The following is an 18,333-nucleotide window of genomic DNA, read 5'->3' as shown; positions in this document are numbered from 1 at the left end:
TGCAAGCCCTGCTAGCACAAGTCTGTCACCCTGGACTGGGAGGCTCTCTCCCAATTGCAGTGGAGACATCCCCAACGAGACTTCAGCACATGCTTAAACGCTGTTCTGAATGATGGCCTCTGATTTAAGGACCTGTTCCTCTAAACAGAGCCACACATGCAGACTCTTATGCCTTCATACAGGAGTAGGCTGTCAGTTGTACATCTTTCTTGTCATCTAATCACAGCTGTCAGTATGCAGTCTGTCATCTTACAATCATAAGTTTATTTGTTTAAGTAATGGATAATTATTGTTTTTTCCCCAACACTTATGGTTTAATAAGAAATTTCAAATATATTGTGTTCCTTTTTACTGTTTAAATGTAATGATAAAACAACATATATGACTAGTAGTTTAGAGTAGTACAGCGATTCTCAAACTGTGGGTCGGGACCCCAAAGTGGATTGCAACTCCATTTTAATGAGGTTGGCAGGGCTGGTGCTAGACTTGCTGGGGCCGAAGCCAGAGCCCCACTGCCCAGGGCCAAATCCCAAGCCCCACCACCTGGGGTCAAAGCGGAAGCCCAAGGGCTTCATCCCTGGGTGGTGAGGCTCAGGTTACAGCCCCCACCCCCTCCACCTCTGGCCCTTGGGCTTCGACTTTGTCCCCCTTCCCTGCCCGAGGCAGAGGGGCTCGGGCTTTGGTCTCCCATCCTAGGGTCGTGTAGTAATTTTTGTTGCCAGAAGGGGGTCACAGTGCAATGAAGTTTGAGAACCCCTGGAATAGTAACAACTTGAAATTTTTCTGTTGAAACTTTTTTTTTATTTTTATTTTTGGTAAAAAAAAAACCCTAATATCTTAAAACCAAAACCTTTTTTGAATTTTGGCCAAATCCCAAAATATTTTGATTAGCAATGATGCCATGGTGGCTATTCATTGTGGCAATTCATAGTCTTTCATAATGACAGTGAATAGTCATTGGGTCAGGCTAAAGAATGAGAATGACTCTATAGCCATGGGAAGTTAGTTCACTCATATAGAATGTGGGTGACCCAAGTTCATCCCTACTGTAATGATTCTTTAATTATTTATACAAAGTGGAACAGCATCAACAGGAGAAATTGAGAGCTTCATACCAGAGTATCCCATTGCCCAGTGGCTAGTGTGCTGTCCTAAAAAATCAATTCTATGACCACTTCTCCTCCAGATGCATCATGTGCCCTCACTAAGAGGGGACACTGTAGTGTGTCATGAGAGGTATAGTCTGAGGAGAAAGGGTGAGGATGAGACACCCAAACTACAATTCCTCGCAGGCACTGAGGAAGCATTTCCAAATTGAAAGATTTCAATGTTGCCTGAAATACTTCAGTGTTCATTTTTTCACCAAGTCAAAATTTTGCACACAACCTCCATCCCTGCTGCCCATTATCCAACCAGCTCTAACGTATAGTAGTAATAATTCTTTTTAAAAAAATCACTCTTCAATTAATAATGATATTTACCCTCCAAAACTGAGTGATTCATTTTAAGGTGTGTTTAGGGGCTGCTAGAATGTTTCTGGAACTTACCACCTGGGGTAGAGGCTTTCTATCCTCTCATTATGTGGCTGTAGCTTTAAAAGTCTTTTAAATTTCACTGTGTGCTCAAACTTTCTTCTAATATACTGCAGATTAAACTAGTTTATAGTTTTAGGGCCGAAATTAACAGCTCATTGAGAAATGATGAAGAAATGATGATTTGTGAGCTAATGAAAAATTATCACGTCTCAGCTGCTAAGTAGCAATAATAACTTAGATTTACAGCACTTTATTGATTTGAAAGATTATGCAAACAGTCCAGTACAGTCAATTACTTTGAATTATCTAGCTTCCTCATACTATGTATCAGGAAAAACTGCCAACATTATTTTTATTTTATTTTGTGTATATGACTTTGTCCAGAAAGACACCAAAAGTTAGTAAATTATTAAAAGAGCAGCACACCTCTGGTTCTGCAAGAGGTTTCAGTGTGCCTGCACTTTAACAATTAATAAGAAAACAGTGGAAAAATCAATAGCACCTAGACAGTTTTTTCTGTAGCTCTGCGGTTCCTTTGCACCACTTTAGTATCATAAATGAGCTATAGAGATTTGAAATTGGCTTCCGGTGAGGGAAAATACTCATTGAGAAAGTGGACTCCCTGGCTGGCATTGAGCTGGTGGAGCATCTCAGGGCCAATACCACCTAACAGTCTGCAACATAAATATTGAGAAGGGGTCAGAGGATGGAGGGAGCATGGCTTCAGTATGCTGTACTCCTGTTATTCTTACCCTCACATGTCCCCTAAGGTGCCATGGGCAGACCAGGGATAAATTAGAGCTATCTTGAGATTGCTCTAACATCCTACCTGGGTTTAAGGTGGTCCCCAGCTAGCCACAATCTACCATAAGACAAGAACTGAGAATTGGGGCCCTTATTCCTGTTAAGATTTCACAGTGGAGTGAACCTTTCCTTTAACAAAGTGGAGAGGGGAAAACCCATCAAACCCATAGCCTGAGAATAGGGAGGAGTACTCATTCATTCTTAAGGGAATAGGAAAGTCAACAGAAAAAAATATTCCATGTAATAATGATTTATAATGTCTTAACAGCTTCCACATTTTACTTTTTTTTTTTTTAAAGAAAACCCACATAGAATTCCCAGTTCTAATTTTTATTCCTCCTCCTTTCTGATGTGTTCTTCCATTAGTAATTTCCCACTCACTGCCATTAGTAAAATCACTCACTCATGCCACTTTTCATCACAATATCTTTTAAAATAGTTTTTTTATTCAGTCCAGAGCTGAATATTGGCAATATGGATAATGTTTCCTTTATTTCAGAAGTCATAATAACTCCATAAGAAGGACAGCCTTGGAGAAGATCAGAAAACTAACAGCCAGCTCTCCTACATAGTGTTTGCCCTGAATAGTGAGGCTGGGCATCAGGCATTTGTACTGGTGCTTGTGTGGGCGAGTTCTTTCCCTAAGGACCATAGAGCAGTTGTGAAGCTGATGGCTGAAGTAACTTGCATCAAGCCACTATGCAGTTAAGGGCACAGGAGGATCTCTTCAGCAGCAGAGTCTGGCCCCATTCACATCCTGTCCCCTCCTGCCCGCTGCATCTTCCAGCTCAGGGAGTTTTTGTAAAGCAGGACTCCAAGAAGCGGGTGAACTATGTCTATGCCACCCAAAGACAGACATCCATGTCTGGTGCCTGTGGATGTTCTTGTGCCCGTAGGGGCAGGAGCTGAATTTCCTGATAAGTTGCCAGATCAGGCCAGACTGCCCAAAAGTATCCCATATAAAGTTTCCCCTGATACATTTAAGTAACTAGTTTCTAGCCATTTTTTAACATGGCCACCTTTGAATATATTTTATCTTTTTTTTTTCATTTTATTTAAATTCCTTGTATTGCTATTTTAGTTGCAAACTTTTTATTAACTGGGACAGTTATTTTCTTATGGATGTTTTAAGAGAAGGTGGCTGTGGAAGCCTTGAAACAAAAAGGGGCCTACCCACAGAGTTCAAAGGTCAAATATATGAAAAAAAATCCCCCTTCCAGAAGTTTTCTACTTGCCCCTCAGTCTCTCCTTAGGTTTGTCGCGGAGGATGGGGAGGCGGCTGCTAGTCCAAAACAAGCATGGGGCCAAGCCATGCTTCAAAGTAAAATAAATTTGAACTGACAGAGATCTCCTTGCCTAAATCAGGGAGAGTTTCTCAGGGCTCCTTCCAACTCTTCATGAAGTCCTTCCCCTTCTGAGAGAAGGGGAATCCTTATATGCACCCCCCACCCCCGCCTTTCCCTAAAAGCCTTGCTGCAATTCTGGACTACAATCTTAACGAAGGCTGATTAAAAATTTCTTCTAAACAATTATTTTTGCTAAAATATCTGCTTTTGGGGAAAAATCCAAACTTGTTGAAAAAACAAAGAAAACCAAATAACTACAGCTGAAAATCAAAAGCTTTGAGTTGGAAATGCCCCCATCTGTTGGCCAAGCTTCCCAGCCAGACTATCTTTCCAGTGATGGACCACAACGACAGTACACTGCAGTGGCTCAGCAAGAGGGGAGACTATGGTTCCTCATGGGAGATGTAGTCCTGCCTGACAGCCTAACCCATACAGGAGAAGAGGAACACGAGGCATCAATGTTTCGTTGTATCATTTCAACCCATTTGGCCCATCTTTCTTCAATTAGTTAGTTTAATTTAATACAGTTGTTCCATTTCTCTTAATTCCAGTCAACACATTTCTATTGCTGGTATTTATTTTTGCAACCATAGTGATGAATATTTATTGGCTGCAGTTGTCATAATTATAACTGGTATGCATCTTATTTCATCCTTGAAATAATGCTTGCATCTGTTTTCTAATATCAGATCAGAAGACTCTTTGGGAAAATCACAGAAGTTATGAAGATGATTCCCTCAGCCAGGCTGTGCCCTCTAGCAGTTTGGAGTGAATTTTGACTTTAAATTTTCAAAAATGACTAGCAATTTGAGTGTGCCTCAGTTTTTGGGTGTTCAGCTTTAAGAAAACTTAAAGGGGCCAAATTCTGAAAAAGTGCCTACGGTCAATGTTTTGGCTCAATTTTAATATTAGCCAACGTCATTTTTATTTCTAATCTTTTTATTCTGGAAACTTATTTGCAACATTATTGAAGTCTAGCCTATTGTATCTGTTTACCAACATAGGCATTCATAATCATCATATGAATGGTTCTGAGTTTAGTTTATTACATTCATAATCAACAGAAATTATGCAATCTTATTTGTGCACAGACCTGAAATTGAGCATTATGTAAATTAATTTGAAATACATACATACATACATACATCTGACATGCGTACCATACAAGTTTGCTAATATTTGCTCACAGTGATTGATATCCCATATAACAAACTTCTAAACTAAATAATGCAGAAGTAGTGTGTCTTGTGTATAAAGTATTCTTTATTAAGCGTAAAGTTGCAGGGCTTGTGTTTTTAATGCAGAGGTTTCAAAATCAGGAACCACAATTGCTTTACGATGCTTACATTAACTTTTAAAAAAAGATGTAACAAAATAAAGGCCAAAAATAATGAAGATTGACAGTGCCCTAAACAAAGTGATTGCAGCATTTACTGCACATGATCAATATTCATTTGTCTTCAGAAAAATACTCTTTTTATAGAATCATTAACTCTTATCACACTGACTAGTCCTAAAGAGTTAGACAACGTAATAGGAAAACTCTTAATGGTTGACGGAGGACACCATGGTCGGCGGAGAAAGGGTTTCTGATCATCAAGGCTCTGGACCAGTGTGAGACCTTTGCCACCTAGATGAACCTTGTTGGGCTCCACTTCCCTGATGCAGGGCATATGCCTCTTATTATGTGTTGTTTCTTTTATGGTTGTGCCTCAGGGCTCTCATCAGGAAACAAGGCCCCATTGTACAAGATACCATACAAGTAAACAACACACAGACAGCTCATGTGCCGATAAGCTCACTATGGGATTTTTACAAAATATGACAGATGAATAAACAGACAAACATGAGGACAAGGTTCTAGTAGAGACAGGCATATTTGCATTTTTAATTGTACAATGATTACAGGAGTCACAAGTGGTTGCCAGTGTAGTATTAAAGAAGTTCTAAAGTTCAAATGAGGTATAGAAAAATACTACAAATGGTTAGGGACTGGAAGAGTTCGGGTTGACTATAGTATAGAAATTAGCAATGGAAATAACTTTCAGCACATTACTTTCTTTTCCAATGCAAGATTGTTCTCTGTTGTTATTCTCTAGTACTTTTCCAGTGTGATTTTAAATTCCAGTGATATGGCATTTAGCACTTCTCTTGTGATATTCCATAGTCTAATAGTTAGGAATTTTTCTGTTAGTCTAGATTTTCCTTTGTTTCATTTCATACTGTTACTCCCAACTACATGCAAATACTTTTCTGCTGTTAGTTATAATTTTTATTCTTTCAGTCTTCACTCTCTAATGTGCAATTAATCACTTCAAGTACAAATGCTATAAATTTCTCTTGCCTACAAGCAACACATCTTCATCTAGTGTCCTTTTCTATAATCTTTCCTATCCTGAACTGCATGTTGTACCTCTCCCCCCCACACACACATTGGCTTTGTCCTCCTTCCCCACATTCTGCTGTGAATATCTTTTTGGTAGCTTCTGCATAGTATATTTTATGGATAGCTTTTAACTTTCTGTATCTGTCTAGGTTGTTCCATTTCCAGGCATCCTTTGTAAGGTGACCAGACGTCCCAATAATATTTGTCCCGATATCCGCTGGCAGTGGATTTTTTTTGCTCCGCGGTTGGGACTGACTTGACTTTTTTTTTTTTTTTTGCAGCCCCCCTATGTGTCCCGATATTTTGTTTCCCTCATCAGGTCACCTTAACCCTTTGTATGCTGCACTTGCTTATCCCCACAATTGCTACATTTTAGTTCTGTTCCATCCATACAGTTTTCATGAGTGTTCTCCTCCACTTTTATTCACTCTTCATTTTCCCTTTACAGACAGGTGACACATGCCCATAACTTTGACATTTATAATATCTCAAAGAGGCCAGCATATATGGCTTAACCCATAAGAGCTGATATCCTATATTAATCTCATTGGGTAGCATTGCACCTTTAAATGTTATTTGGGTGGCTGAGGATGTTCCTCCTCACCTGATAATCAGTCGCTTAACAACCAGCACTTGGTCCTCATTATACCCTTTTAATTTCATTCTCAGTCAGGCCTAGTGGAATCCCATACATTACCCCTCTGGCTTCTGTCAAATTTAGGTAGTTGGCGAATTGTATTCTTCCCTAAAACTGTAGTGTAAGAAGTTTCTCAGCCTATTCCTTATGTGTACAATCTCCTAATAAACCTACACCCTGCATTCTTTTAGCTCTTAATATGTCACCAATATTTCACTGACTCATTTCTGTTGTTTTCAAGTGATTAACATCTTCAGCTAGAGATTTGATCATTATAAAATGTTAATCCTTCCCTCCCCCCCCCATCCCTGTCTGCTCTCTTCTCCAGAGGGATATTTCTATTCTTTTCCCTTTTCCTAATTTAAAGCCATTCCTCATCTCTCGCTACTTTCCCCCTCATTTTCCAACATAACTTCTACCCTTCTCCTCTCAGCCTTCATTTCTACCACTGTTCAGCCAGCCCAAGTCACCCCCTGAGTTCTAAACCTCAACCTCTCAGAGCCCTCTTCTAGTCTCAGCTTGCTGGCTTTAGACAAGCTCAATCTGCCCCTGCCTAGCTGGGCTTCATCAATTAGCCTTTCAGCCTATGACTGTCTCCCAGGTGCAGCCTATCCGGTTAATGGTCCTAATTTACCCTGTTCTGCATTGTGTGGGGTGGGCATCTCACCACAATCACCTACCTTGTCTCTCTAAAATCCTGGGACCAACATGGCTACAACAACACTGCATACAACAGTCATCTGATTTCTGGCATTTATTTAATAATTCAGTAACACATCCGTATTCAGGAAAGCCCGTAAGTACATGCTTAAGGGCTTTCTTGAATCAGGGCCAGAGCATATAAAAATAAGCATGTGCATAAGTCTTTGTAAGAGCCCAAATCCTGAGAGGTGTTGAGCACCTGAAACTCCCATTGACTTCATTGCAGGATGGAAGTGTGCCATGTTGTGCAACACTGGTTCTTTTCTACTGCAGTTAGTTAATAAAAGTGTTTCCATGTTTGCATTTTTTTCTTTATGCATGACAGGAGCCATCTTAACAAAGAAGACTATGGACACTTATTTTATTAACTCTATTATAAGTAAATCTTAAAGTTAAACAGATGCTTACGTGCTTCCCTGACTTAAGGCCTAAATCACTTGCTTACACACAATACTAAACTCTGCACAGATTATATTTCACACTACAAAGAGGGCTCTTATTGTGGCTTCACTGGCTAGGGCTACTTGAGGGATGTGCAAAAGGGCACTGCACCATTGAGTCTGCAGCGGACAGAGCTGGGAGAATGGCTCAGGAGTTTTGCTGCCCAGACCTGGCAGAAAATAGGCCCTCTTACTCTGGCCATGGGGCCTAAAGTACTTCAAGTTCTCCCCCCTGCCACCCCTCCCCTGCCTTTCCTCCTCTCTTAGGTTCAAATTCCCCAGATCATAAGCCTTATATCCTACATGTGCAGTGGTTTTGTTACCATCTGTTACACACACCAAATGAAATCCTGGCTCCATGAAATCAATGGAAGGTGGTAAGGTGATAGGGAATAGCCAGCATGGATTTGTAAAGAACAAATCATGTCAAACCAATCTGATAACTTTCTTTGATAGGATAACAAGTCTTGTGGATAAGGGAGAAGCTGTGGATGTGGTATACCTAGAATTTAGTAAGGCATTTGACACAGTCTCGCATGATATTCTTATCGATAAACTAGGCAAATACAATTTAGATGGGGCTACTATAAGGTGAGTGCATAACTGGCTGGATAACTGTACTCAGAGAGTTGTTATTAATGGTTCCCAATCCTGCTGGAAAGGCGTAACAAGTGGGGTTCTGCAGGGATCTGTTTTGGGACCGGCTCTGTTCAATATCTTCATTAATGACTTAGATATTGGCATAGAAAGTACGCTTATTAAGTTTGCGGATGATACCAAACTGGGAGGGATTGCAACTGCTTTGGAGGACAGGGTCATAATTCAAAATGATCTGGACAAATTGGAGAAATGGTCTGAGGTAAACAGGATGAAGTTTAACAAAGACAAATGCAAAGTGCTCCACTTAGGAAGGAAAAATCAGTTTCACACATACAGAATGGGAAGAGACTGTCTAGGAAGGAGTACGGCAGAAAGGGATCTAGGGGTTATAGTGGACCACAAGCTAAATATGAGTCAACAGTGTGATGCTGTTGCAAAAAATGATTCTGGGATGTATTAACAGGTGTGTTGTGAGCAAGACACGAGAAGTCATTCTTCCGCTCTACTCTGCGCTGGTTAGGCCTCAGCTGGAGTATTGTGTCCAGTTCTGGGCACCGCATTTCTAGAAAGATGTGGAGAAATTGGAGAGGGTCCAGAGAAGAGCAACAGGAATGATTAAAGGTCTTGAGAACATGACCTACGAAGGAAGGCTGAAAGAATTGGATATGTTTAGTTTGGAAAAGAGAAGGCTGAGAGGGGACATGATAGCAGTTTTCAGGTATCTAAAAGGGTGTCATAAGGAGGAGGGAGAAAACTTATTCACTTAGCCTCTAAGGATAGAACAAGAAGCAATGGGCTTAAACTGCAGCAAGGAAGGTTTAGGTTGGACATTAGGAAAAAGTTCCTAACTGTCAGGGTGGTTAAACACTGGAATAAATTGCCTAGGGAGGTTGTGGAATCTCCATCTCTGGAGATATTTAAGAGTAGGTTGGATAAATGTCTATCAGGGATGGTCTAGACAGTATTTGGTCCTGCCATGCGGGCAGGGGACTGGACTCGATGACCTCTCGAGGTCCCTTCCAGTCCTAGAATCTATGAATCTATGACTCTTGCCACTTATGTCAATGGAGCCAGGATTTCACCTCAGATTGTACAATGACTAATCTTCATCCTGAATTTTTCTAGGGAATTTAGCTAAATACTCTAGGCTCTTGCCATTTGAATCCCATAATGTAAAATACAGAACTGGATATTCAGTATAGTAAGAATCTGACCTTAGATACCCCACTGTAAATCCAGAGTGATTTCAGTGATGTTCCTCCTAATTTACACCAGACCAACTGAAATCAAAAGCTTGTCCTATTTCTTTCCCTAAAGCCTGATGCTGTTTTTGTTACAGTATTCTGTTCATTACAATACAATGTGAAGAATCCACACAGGCACAGTTGGATCCCAAATCATGTTTACTAAAAATACACAAACATGAAAAGCCTCACTATATATGTACTCTTACTCTGACTGTTTTCTGGTAGCTTCGTAAATAGAAAACAGAGGGAGACACTAAAGGGCTCACAGACTATTTAGAGAGAGATTCCCCTATTCATATACACTACAACCATGTCAGGGTTATTTTTGTTTTTTCTTTTTTTCATTAGCTTGCAAGAAATGTTAGGAAGGGGGCAAATGGGGAAGTAATTATGTCTGAGAAAATGTCCCTTTTCATTGTAGTTTGCCTAAATAATTCCACTCCATCACAGATCATATTATGGAGTCAATTTCCTCTTCTTTGTTTAGGTTGAAGCTGCGCTTTTCTAAGATCTACCCAATAAATAAAGTCAGATTGGCCTGAAAATTGGAGATCACTGTCTATGACCAGGCTAGATTTGTGGGGAGATTCTGAAGTCCTCCTTCTCCCTAGTCCAGTAAATTTATTTACAGCATTGAACAATAATTAGAATCCTACAATCCAGTCAGCCTTACCAAAAACATCATCAGTCTTGAATGGCTAGACAATAACATGGAAGGCTGGAATTTTCAAAGGAGCCGGAGGGAGGGAGTTCCCACTCAACTCCCTTATGTCCCTTTGACAATCCAGGCTAAATGTACCACAAAGCACATACTTTAGGGATTTTCCATTAAGCATTCAATTATCTGGTCACAGCATTTGAACACTAATTTCAAGAAGACAGTGTAGAATGTTCTTGGTTCAGTGGCAAACACATGGAGAAATGAAACAGAGAGGAAATTTGAAAAACGTCAGACCTGGAGTAGTTATCAAATGAATCCAAAAGCAAGACTGAATTTGGGAAAGACCAACTTGCCACAGGTTGAACTTGAGCAATCATGTAATTAAAATATTGCCTGCCTAAATTACTGCTGCCATTAGAAATTAGAAGGAATGACAGGAAGGACTGTGGTCTTTAGCAGTGCTGGTAAATCAACGATATTTGTGTTACTCATGCAAAACTCCCTTTGACAACATTTGGGATTTTTCTTTTTGGAGTAATATGAGCAGGTTTTGGCCTTTAATGGAAGAAAATTGTGAAATCTGGTTTTGAAACAATGCCTAAAGTACTGCTCTAAATTTTATTGCTCTTAAGATCTCCATGGTAGGACGGTCAGCCACTGTGTGTGTCTGAAAGCAAGGAAGCTTTCATGGTTCTGTATGGTTCTGTATACACTGCAATAACTGGTTGTGATTCCATATCTAGCTGACACATCTGAGCTAGCTTTAATCGGGTTAGCTTGGGAATCAGAACAGTGACACTGTGGCAACACACACTTCAGTGCATGTGAGACAGGTACAGGGGTTAATCCAGACCAGTGAGAGGTTGTGTCACCAATTGTCCTGCAACCCTGGGGGCCTCACAGTGCTTTGCTGTTGTAGCTCCCAGCATGAGATGCTCACAACCAACCAACAAGCATGCAGGTCCCCTGCAGTGTTGTGCCTAAACAGCTCTGAACCCAGCACCAGCAGTCTTTCTACAGCCTCACTCTGGCTTCCACCAGCCCTGGTTACAACCAGCAAGATGATCCTTAATACACTCCCAGTCCTGAATTTTCCCCAAACCGTGTACTCTGTATTGTCTAGTCCTCTGCTGGACAGTTCAGATTAACAGTATGATTAGTTAGATCTTTAAAGAAACAAAAACCACATCATGGCTTTTTAACATAACTGGAGTGAGTACCTCCTTTCCTTGAAACTCTGCACTGAGTTGGTTTATAATGAACAAAAAAACAAAATATACCTAGGATTAACAAAATATACCTAGGATTAAGGGAGTTCAAAGAATGAAGGAGTAAAACAAAACAAAATACGCTTCTAACAGTCTAAAACGTAATGTAGCAAGCTACAGACTTTATTCAAGATGTTGCTTACCTATATTCAGTTTCCAGCAATTTCAACCCCCCTTTGTTGAAGGTCCTATTTTTCTCAGCTTGCAAGAGCTTTGTTTCCTTGTTTGCCTGGTCATGGATGCCAAAGATGCAGTGTTGCCAACTCTCATGATTTTGTCATGAATCTCATGATAATTATTGTTTTCCTTAACGCCTCAGCTCCTGGAGTCAAGTGGATATGTGATTATTTCAGCCTTCATTCTTAAAGAACAAAGTTTCTAGCCCTCATGGCTGTGGAGAAAGCTTCAAAATGTGACCCTATAGGCTCAAAAAGCAGACGGCAAATAAAAACACCAAATCTATTTATTTTTACAAAATCTCATGATTTGTGGTGAGCCTGGCTCATGATTTTTGAACATTTTGGGGTTGCCAAAGTGAAGATGGATTATGTCTTCCAACGTTCAATGACTTAGTTTCAAGAGGCAGGATGACCTCATGCTGTTTTACCATTCCTGTGGGCTTCCCATCCCCCTGTATTTAAATGAGACTTCCAGTGTGATGACGACTCCATGCTTAATTTACATAGAAGACAGGTAAGTAGCTGCCTTCCTTCCTGTCAGCGGGGAAGGGGGACCTCTTTTTTCCCTGGTTGGCTACAAACTCGGAAGTCTAATGTTGAGTATGCATAATTCTTTATGTAGTGTTAATACCTACAATTCACAGTATTAATCATCAGTGTGTCAGAGGCTTTCATAAAGGATCTCGCTCTATACACTTTATCATACAGTAATATTGTATACAATCAGTTGCATATTACTTCAGGTTCAGCCCCTCCTCCCCCAAACCCAAACCCCAGCCCCGTCTTGATAGACCAGTAAACCGTTGCAATGTATATTTTGAAAAGTGAAACCCAAACCAAACTTCTTTCTCCTGCTGGGTGTAGATGCCATGCTTTCTTCTCCCCCACTTTTTAGTGTGGGATTTGCCTCCACCCTTTGTTAGCTTGATGGGTCTGTTTACATGATACATTCTCATTGTCTTTCAAAGTAGTTTGGAAGTAACTTCCAGTTGTGGAAAATTTGTTTCTTTGTCTAGTGCTGACCTATTTACCAACCCCCTGTTATTCCTGGCTTAAACACACTTTAGATATAATTCTAGCATATAACCATAACTCTTAATACCCATTGCTTACATACATCATGCAAGAATATTAATGATCAGTGAGTTATTAGTTTCCAAATGATAACCTCCCAAGGCATATTTTGTACAAAGATTATTACAGTACTGGTATAGGATGTGAATACTGGGGTGCTTAGTGTCACAGCGAGCTATCCCCACAAGTAAGTACCTAGGGTTCCAGGCAGGTTTGTACAGCACATGCTAAAGCTTGCACTACGGCAGCTTCACTGCTTTGAGTCCTGAGCTAGCTAGTTAAAGGCTAGCTCAGGTATGTCTACTCGAGCTGCATTCACACTCAGTGACTGTAGCATAGACATACCCTAAGTCTCATAATTAAGGAAAACTAGTATGAACTACCTTAGTCATGACAGATCATCACTGAATTATTCAACCTCCTGAGGACTGTACTTTTATTAATGTTTTTATTTTATTATTTTATTTACTAATATTTTATTAATGCGCAAAGGTATATTATTTATTTAAACCTCCCTTGAAGCATTAACGATCTACATAAGATGACCATGTATTCCATAGTTACGCATGGACCACCATCTTTAGAAAAGAGAGAACCTATATATTGAGAAAAATGTCAGATCAGAAAGTGCTTTGACATTATATTTTTGATAAGATCAGGGAAAAAAAATTTACTGTGAAATTTAATATGGTATCATAAATGTAAAGCCCCTGGTAAACTTTAAAATCACATGTGGGGAGGGGAGAGAAAAATAAATAAAAAACCCTTAAGAGATGCACAGAAACAAAAAAGGAAAATGGGGGTGGGGGAGAAATACAATAAGGATATTTTAATATTGTGAGACATGATCAAGTAAAAGGTAAATTGGGCCTTAGGGATAAAACTGAAATGAACATATTGGGTCAGACCAAAGATCCATCTAGCCCAGTATCTTGTCTTCTGACAGTGGCCAATGCCAGGTGTCACAGAGGGAATGAAAAGAACATGTAATCATCAACTGATCCATCCTCTGTCACCCATTCCCAGCCAGGGCCGGCTTTAGGAAGTGCGGGGTCTGATTCCTGCGGCGGCACTTCGGATTGCCAGCTGGGGGGACGATCACGGGGCTTGCTGCGCTCTGGCCAGCGGTCCGGCCGGGGTGGCGGGGCTGTGGGGCTGCCGCGCTCCGGCCAGCAGTCCGGCTGGGGTCGCAGGGCTGCAGGGCTGCCGTGCTCCGGCCGGAGGTCCGGCCAGGGTCGTGGCGCTGCGGGGCTGCCACGCTCCAGCCAGAGCTCCGGCCGGGGTCGCTGGAATGCCGCGCTCCAGCCAGAGGTCCAGGCAGGACAGCGGGGCTTCGGGGCTTGCCACGCTCCGGCTGGGGTTGCGGGTCCGTGGGGCAGCCGCGCTCCGGCTGGGGTCGTGGGGCCACGGGGCTGCCATGTTCCAGCCAGAGCTCCAGCCGGGAGATCGGGGCCGCGGGGCTTGCCGCGCTCCGGCCGGCGCTCTGGCCAGGGGAGCAGGGCCCCCGAAGACGACCGCCGCCGGGGTGAGTGCGCGGGTCCCGATTCCGGGGAATCGGGTGAATCGGCCTAAAGCCGGCCCTGTTCCCAGCTTCTGGCAAACAGGCTAGGGACACCATCCCTGCCCGTACTGACTAATCACCATTGATGGTCCTGTCCTCCATGAACTTATCTAGTTCTTTTTTGAACCCCGTTATAGTCTTGGCCTTCACAAAATCCTCTGGCAAGGAATTCCACAGGTTGACTGTGTTTTGGGTGAAGAAACTTCCTTTTGCTTGTTTTAAACCTGCTGCCTATTAATTTCATTTGGTGATCCCTAGTTCTTGTATTATCAGAAGGAGTAGATGACACTTCCTTACTTACTTTCTCCACACCAGTCATGATTTTATAGACCTCTATCATATCACCGCTTAGTTGTCTCCTTTCGAAGCTGAAAAGTCCCAGTCTTTTTAATCTCTTCTCATATGGAAGCTATTCCATACTCCTAATAATTTTTGTTGCCCTTTCCTGTGCCTTTTTTTTTTTTTTTTTTTTTTTTTTTTTGAGATGGGACAACTAGATCTGCACACCGTATTCAAGATGTGGGCGTACCATGGACTTATATAGAGGCAATATGATATTTTCTGTCTTATTATCGATCCTTTTCCTAATGATTCCCAACATTCTGTTAGCTTTTTTGACTGCAACTTCACACTGAGTGGATATTTTCAAAGAACTCTCCACAAAGACTCCAAAATCTCTTTCTTGAGTGGTAACAACTAATTTAAACCCCATCATTTTATATGTATGGTTGGGATTATATTTTCCAATGTGCATTACTTTGCATTTATCAACCTTGATTTCCATCTGCCATTTTGTTGCCCAGTCACCCAGTTTTGTGAGATCCCTTTGTAACTCTTCAGTCTGCTTTGGACTTAACTATCTTGAGTAATTGTGTATCATCTGCAAATTTACCCATTTTTCCGAGCATTTATGAATATGTTGAACAGTACCTGTTCCAGTATAGACCTCTAGGGAACACCACTATTTATCTCTCTCCATTCTGAAAACTGCCCATTTATTCCTACTGCTTGTTTCCTATCTTTTAACCCAGGGGTCGGCAACATTTGGCACATGGCCAGCACATCCCGCGCTGCTTCTCGCTGCCCCCATTGGCCTGGGGCAGCGAACCGCAGCGAGTGGGGGCCGCGATCGGCCGAACCTGTCACATCAGCAGGTAAATAAACTGGCCCGGCCCGCTAGGGTGCTTACCCTGGTGAGCCGCATGCCAAACGTTGCCGACCCCTGTTTTAACCTGTTACCAGTCCATGAGAGGACCTTTCCTCTTATCTCACAACAGTTTACTTTGCTTAAGAGCCTTTGGTGAGGGACCTTGTCAAAGGCTTTCTGAAAATCTAAGTATATTATATCCACTGGGTCCCCCTTGTCCACATGTTTGTTGACCAGCTCAAGGAATTCTAGTAGATTGGCGAGGCATGATTTCCCTTTACAAAAACCATGTTGACTCTTCCCCAACAAATTATGTTCATCTATATGTCTGACAATTTTGTTCTTGACTATAGTTTCAACCAGTTTGCCCAGTACTGAAGTCAGTCTTACCAGCCTGTAATTGCTGGGATCACCTCTGGAGCCCTTTTTAAAATGTGGTGTCACGTTAGCTATCCTCCAGTCATTTGGTATAGAAGCTGATTTAAATGATAGATTGCAAACTACAGTTAGTAGTTCTTCAATTTCACATTTGAGTTCCTTCAGAACGCTTGGGTGAATACCATCTGGTCCTGGTGACTTTTACTGTTACTGTTATCAATTTATTCCAAAACCTCCTCTAATGAGACTTCAATCTGGGACAGTGCCTCAGATACGACACGTAAAAAATGGCTCAGGTCTGAGAATCTCCGTACATCCTCAGCCATGAAGACTGATGCAAAGAATTCATTTAGTTTCTCCGCAGTGGCCTTATCGTCCTTGAGTGCTCCGTTAGCATCTCAATTGTCCGGTGGCCCCGCTGGTAGTTTAGCAGGCTTCCTGCTTCTGATGTACTTAAACACTTTTTTTTATTTTACTTTTGAGTCTTTGGTTAGCTGTTCTTGAAATTCTTTTTTTTTTTTTGCCTTCCTAATTATATTTTTACACTTCACTTACCAGAGTTTGTGCTCCTTTCTATTTTCCTCACTAGGATTTAACTCGCACTTTTTTAAAGGATGCCTTTTTGTCTCTCACTGCTCCTTTTAATTTCTTGTTTCGCCACGGTGGCACTTTTTTGGTTCTCTTACTATGTTTTTTAATTTGGGGTATACATTTAAGTTGAGCCTCTACTATGGTGTCTTTAATAAGTCTTCCTGTAGCTTGCAGGGATTTCACTTTTGGCACTGTATCTTTTCATATCTCTTTAACTAACTTCCTCATTTTTGGGGAAGTACCCCTTTCTGAAATTAAATGCTACAGTGTTGGGCCGCTGTGGTGTTTTCCCTGCCACAGAGATGTTAAATTTAATTATATTATGGTCGCTATTATCAAACGGTTTAGCTATATTCACCTCTTGGATCAGATCCTATGCTCCACTTAGGACTAAATCAAGAATTGCCTCTCCTCTTGTGGGTTCCAGGACTAGCTGTTCCAAGAGTCATTTAAGGTGTCAAGAAATTTTATCTCTGAATCCCGTCCTGAGGTGACATATACCCACTCAATATGAGGATAGTTGAAATCCCCCATTATTTTTTTTTTACAGCCTCTCTAGTCTCCCTGAGCATTTCACAGTCACCATCATCATGCCAGTCAGGTGGTCGGTAATATGTCCCTACTGCTATATTCTTATTATTGGAGCATGGAATTACTATCCATAGAGATTCTATGGTACAGTTTGGTTCATTTACGATTTTTACTTCATTTGATTCTATGCTTTCTTTCACATATAATGCCACTCCCACACCAGCATGATCTGTTCTGTTCTTCTGATATATTTTGTACCCTGCTGTTACTGTGTGTGTCCCATTGATTTTCCTCATTTTACCAAGTTTCTGTGATGCTTATTATATCAATATCCTTATTTAATATGAGGCACTCAAGTTTACCCATCTTATTATTTATTCTTCTAGCATTTGTATATAAACACTTTAAAAATTGCCACTTTTTATCTGTCTGCCATTACATGATGTAACTGAATGGGACTCTTTTTCATTTGACTGTTTCTCATCAGATCCTATTCGTATTTTATCATCTTCCATCCTCTCCTTCTTAATAGGACATAGAGAAATGACTCTAATAAAAATACATTTAGGATTTTCAAAAATGGGAGCCTAAAGTTAGCGGCCTGATTTTCAAACATGCAGAGTACCAGAAGCTCCCACTGACATCAGTAGGAGCTGCAGCACTTTGAAAATGAGGTTTCTTATTTAGGAGCATAAATATGATTGAGGAGCCAAAAGTTTTGAAAAACTGGCATTAAACTTTAAGGAAGAAACTGACCACAAAGAGTCACTGAATAACTCTGATATGCTCATCTGTATTCATCAGTGCAAAGGTCCATTATGGAGTCATCAATCCATGCCCAAAGCCTTCACTGCTAACAGCCCCCAGGTCAATGTCTGACCCATGGTCTAGTCAACAACACAAACAGCAGACAATGCAACCTCTGCATTTTCCATCTTACAGGTCCTGGCTACTGGCCACAGAGTCACATCTACAAAGTAATCAAAATAACTGTCTAAATAGTTGGTTATAATAGCCAATGACAGAACCAAAAGGACATGTAAAGTCAAACATGGGGGAAGGGGCGTCAAAATAACGTTTTCCAGGATTTTATCTCTCAGCAGTAAATCTGGGAGACTCTGGCCTTAGCTATAGAATAATTTTTTTTTGCAATACAAGTGTACTTCCTGTTGCTGTTTCTGTCAGATTTAAGACTAGAATATCTGTCTTCAAGAGGAGTATTGTAACTTCCCATTTTTGTCTTACA

At 41.0% G+C, this 18,333-nt stretch overlaps 1 long non-coding RNA gene across 1 annotated transcript in view; it reads left to right on the top strand.

The window, feature by feature from the left end:
- LOC122174231 (uncharacterized) overlaps window positions 1–18,333 on the top strand; it is a 923,450-nt gene that overhangs the window by 622,429 nt on the left and 282,688 nt on the right. The gene's annotated exons all lie outside the window — the stretch shown is intronic.

This window comes from Chrysemys picta, chromosome 1 (assembly GCF_011386835.1).
Source record: "Chrysemys picta bellii isolate R12L10 chromosome 1, ASM1138683v2, whole genome shotgun sequence".
NCBI lineage: Eukaryota > Metazoa > Chordata > Testudines > Emydidae > Chrysemys > Chrysemys picta.
Note: the sequence above shows the minus strand (reverse complement) of the source record. Positions and strands in the feature narration are given on the sequence as shown.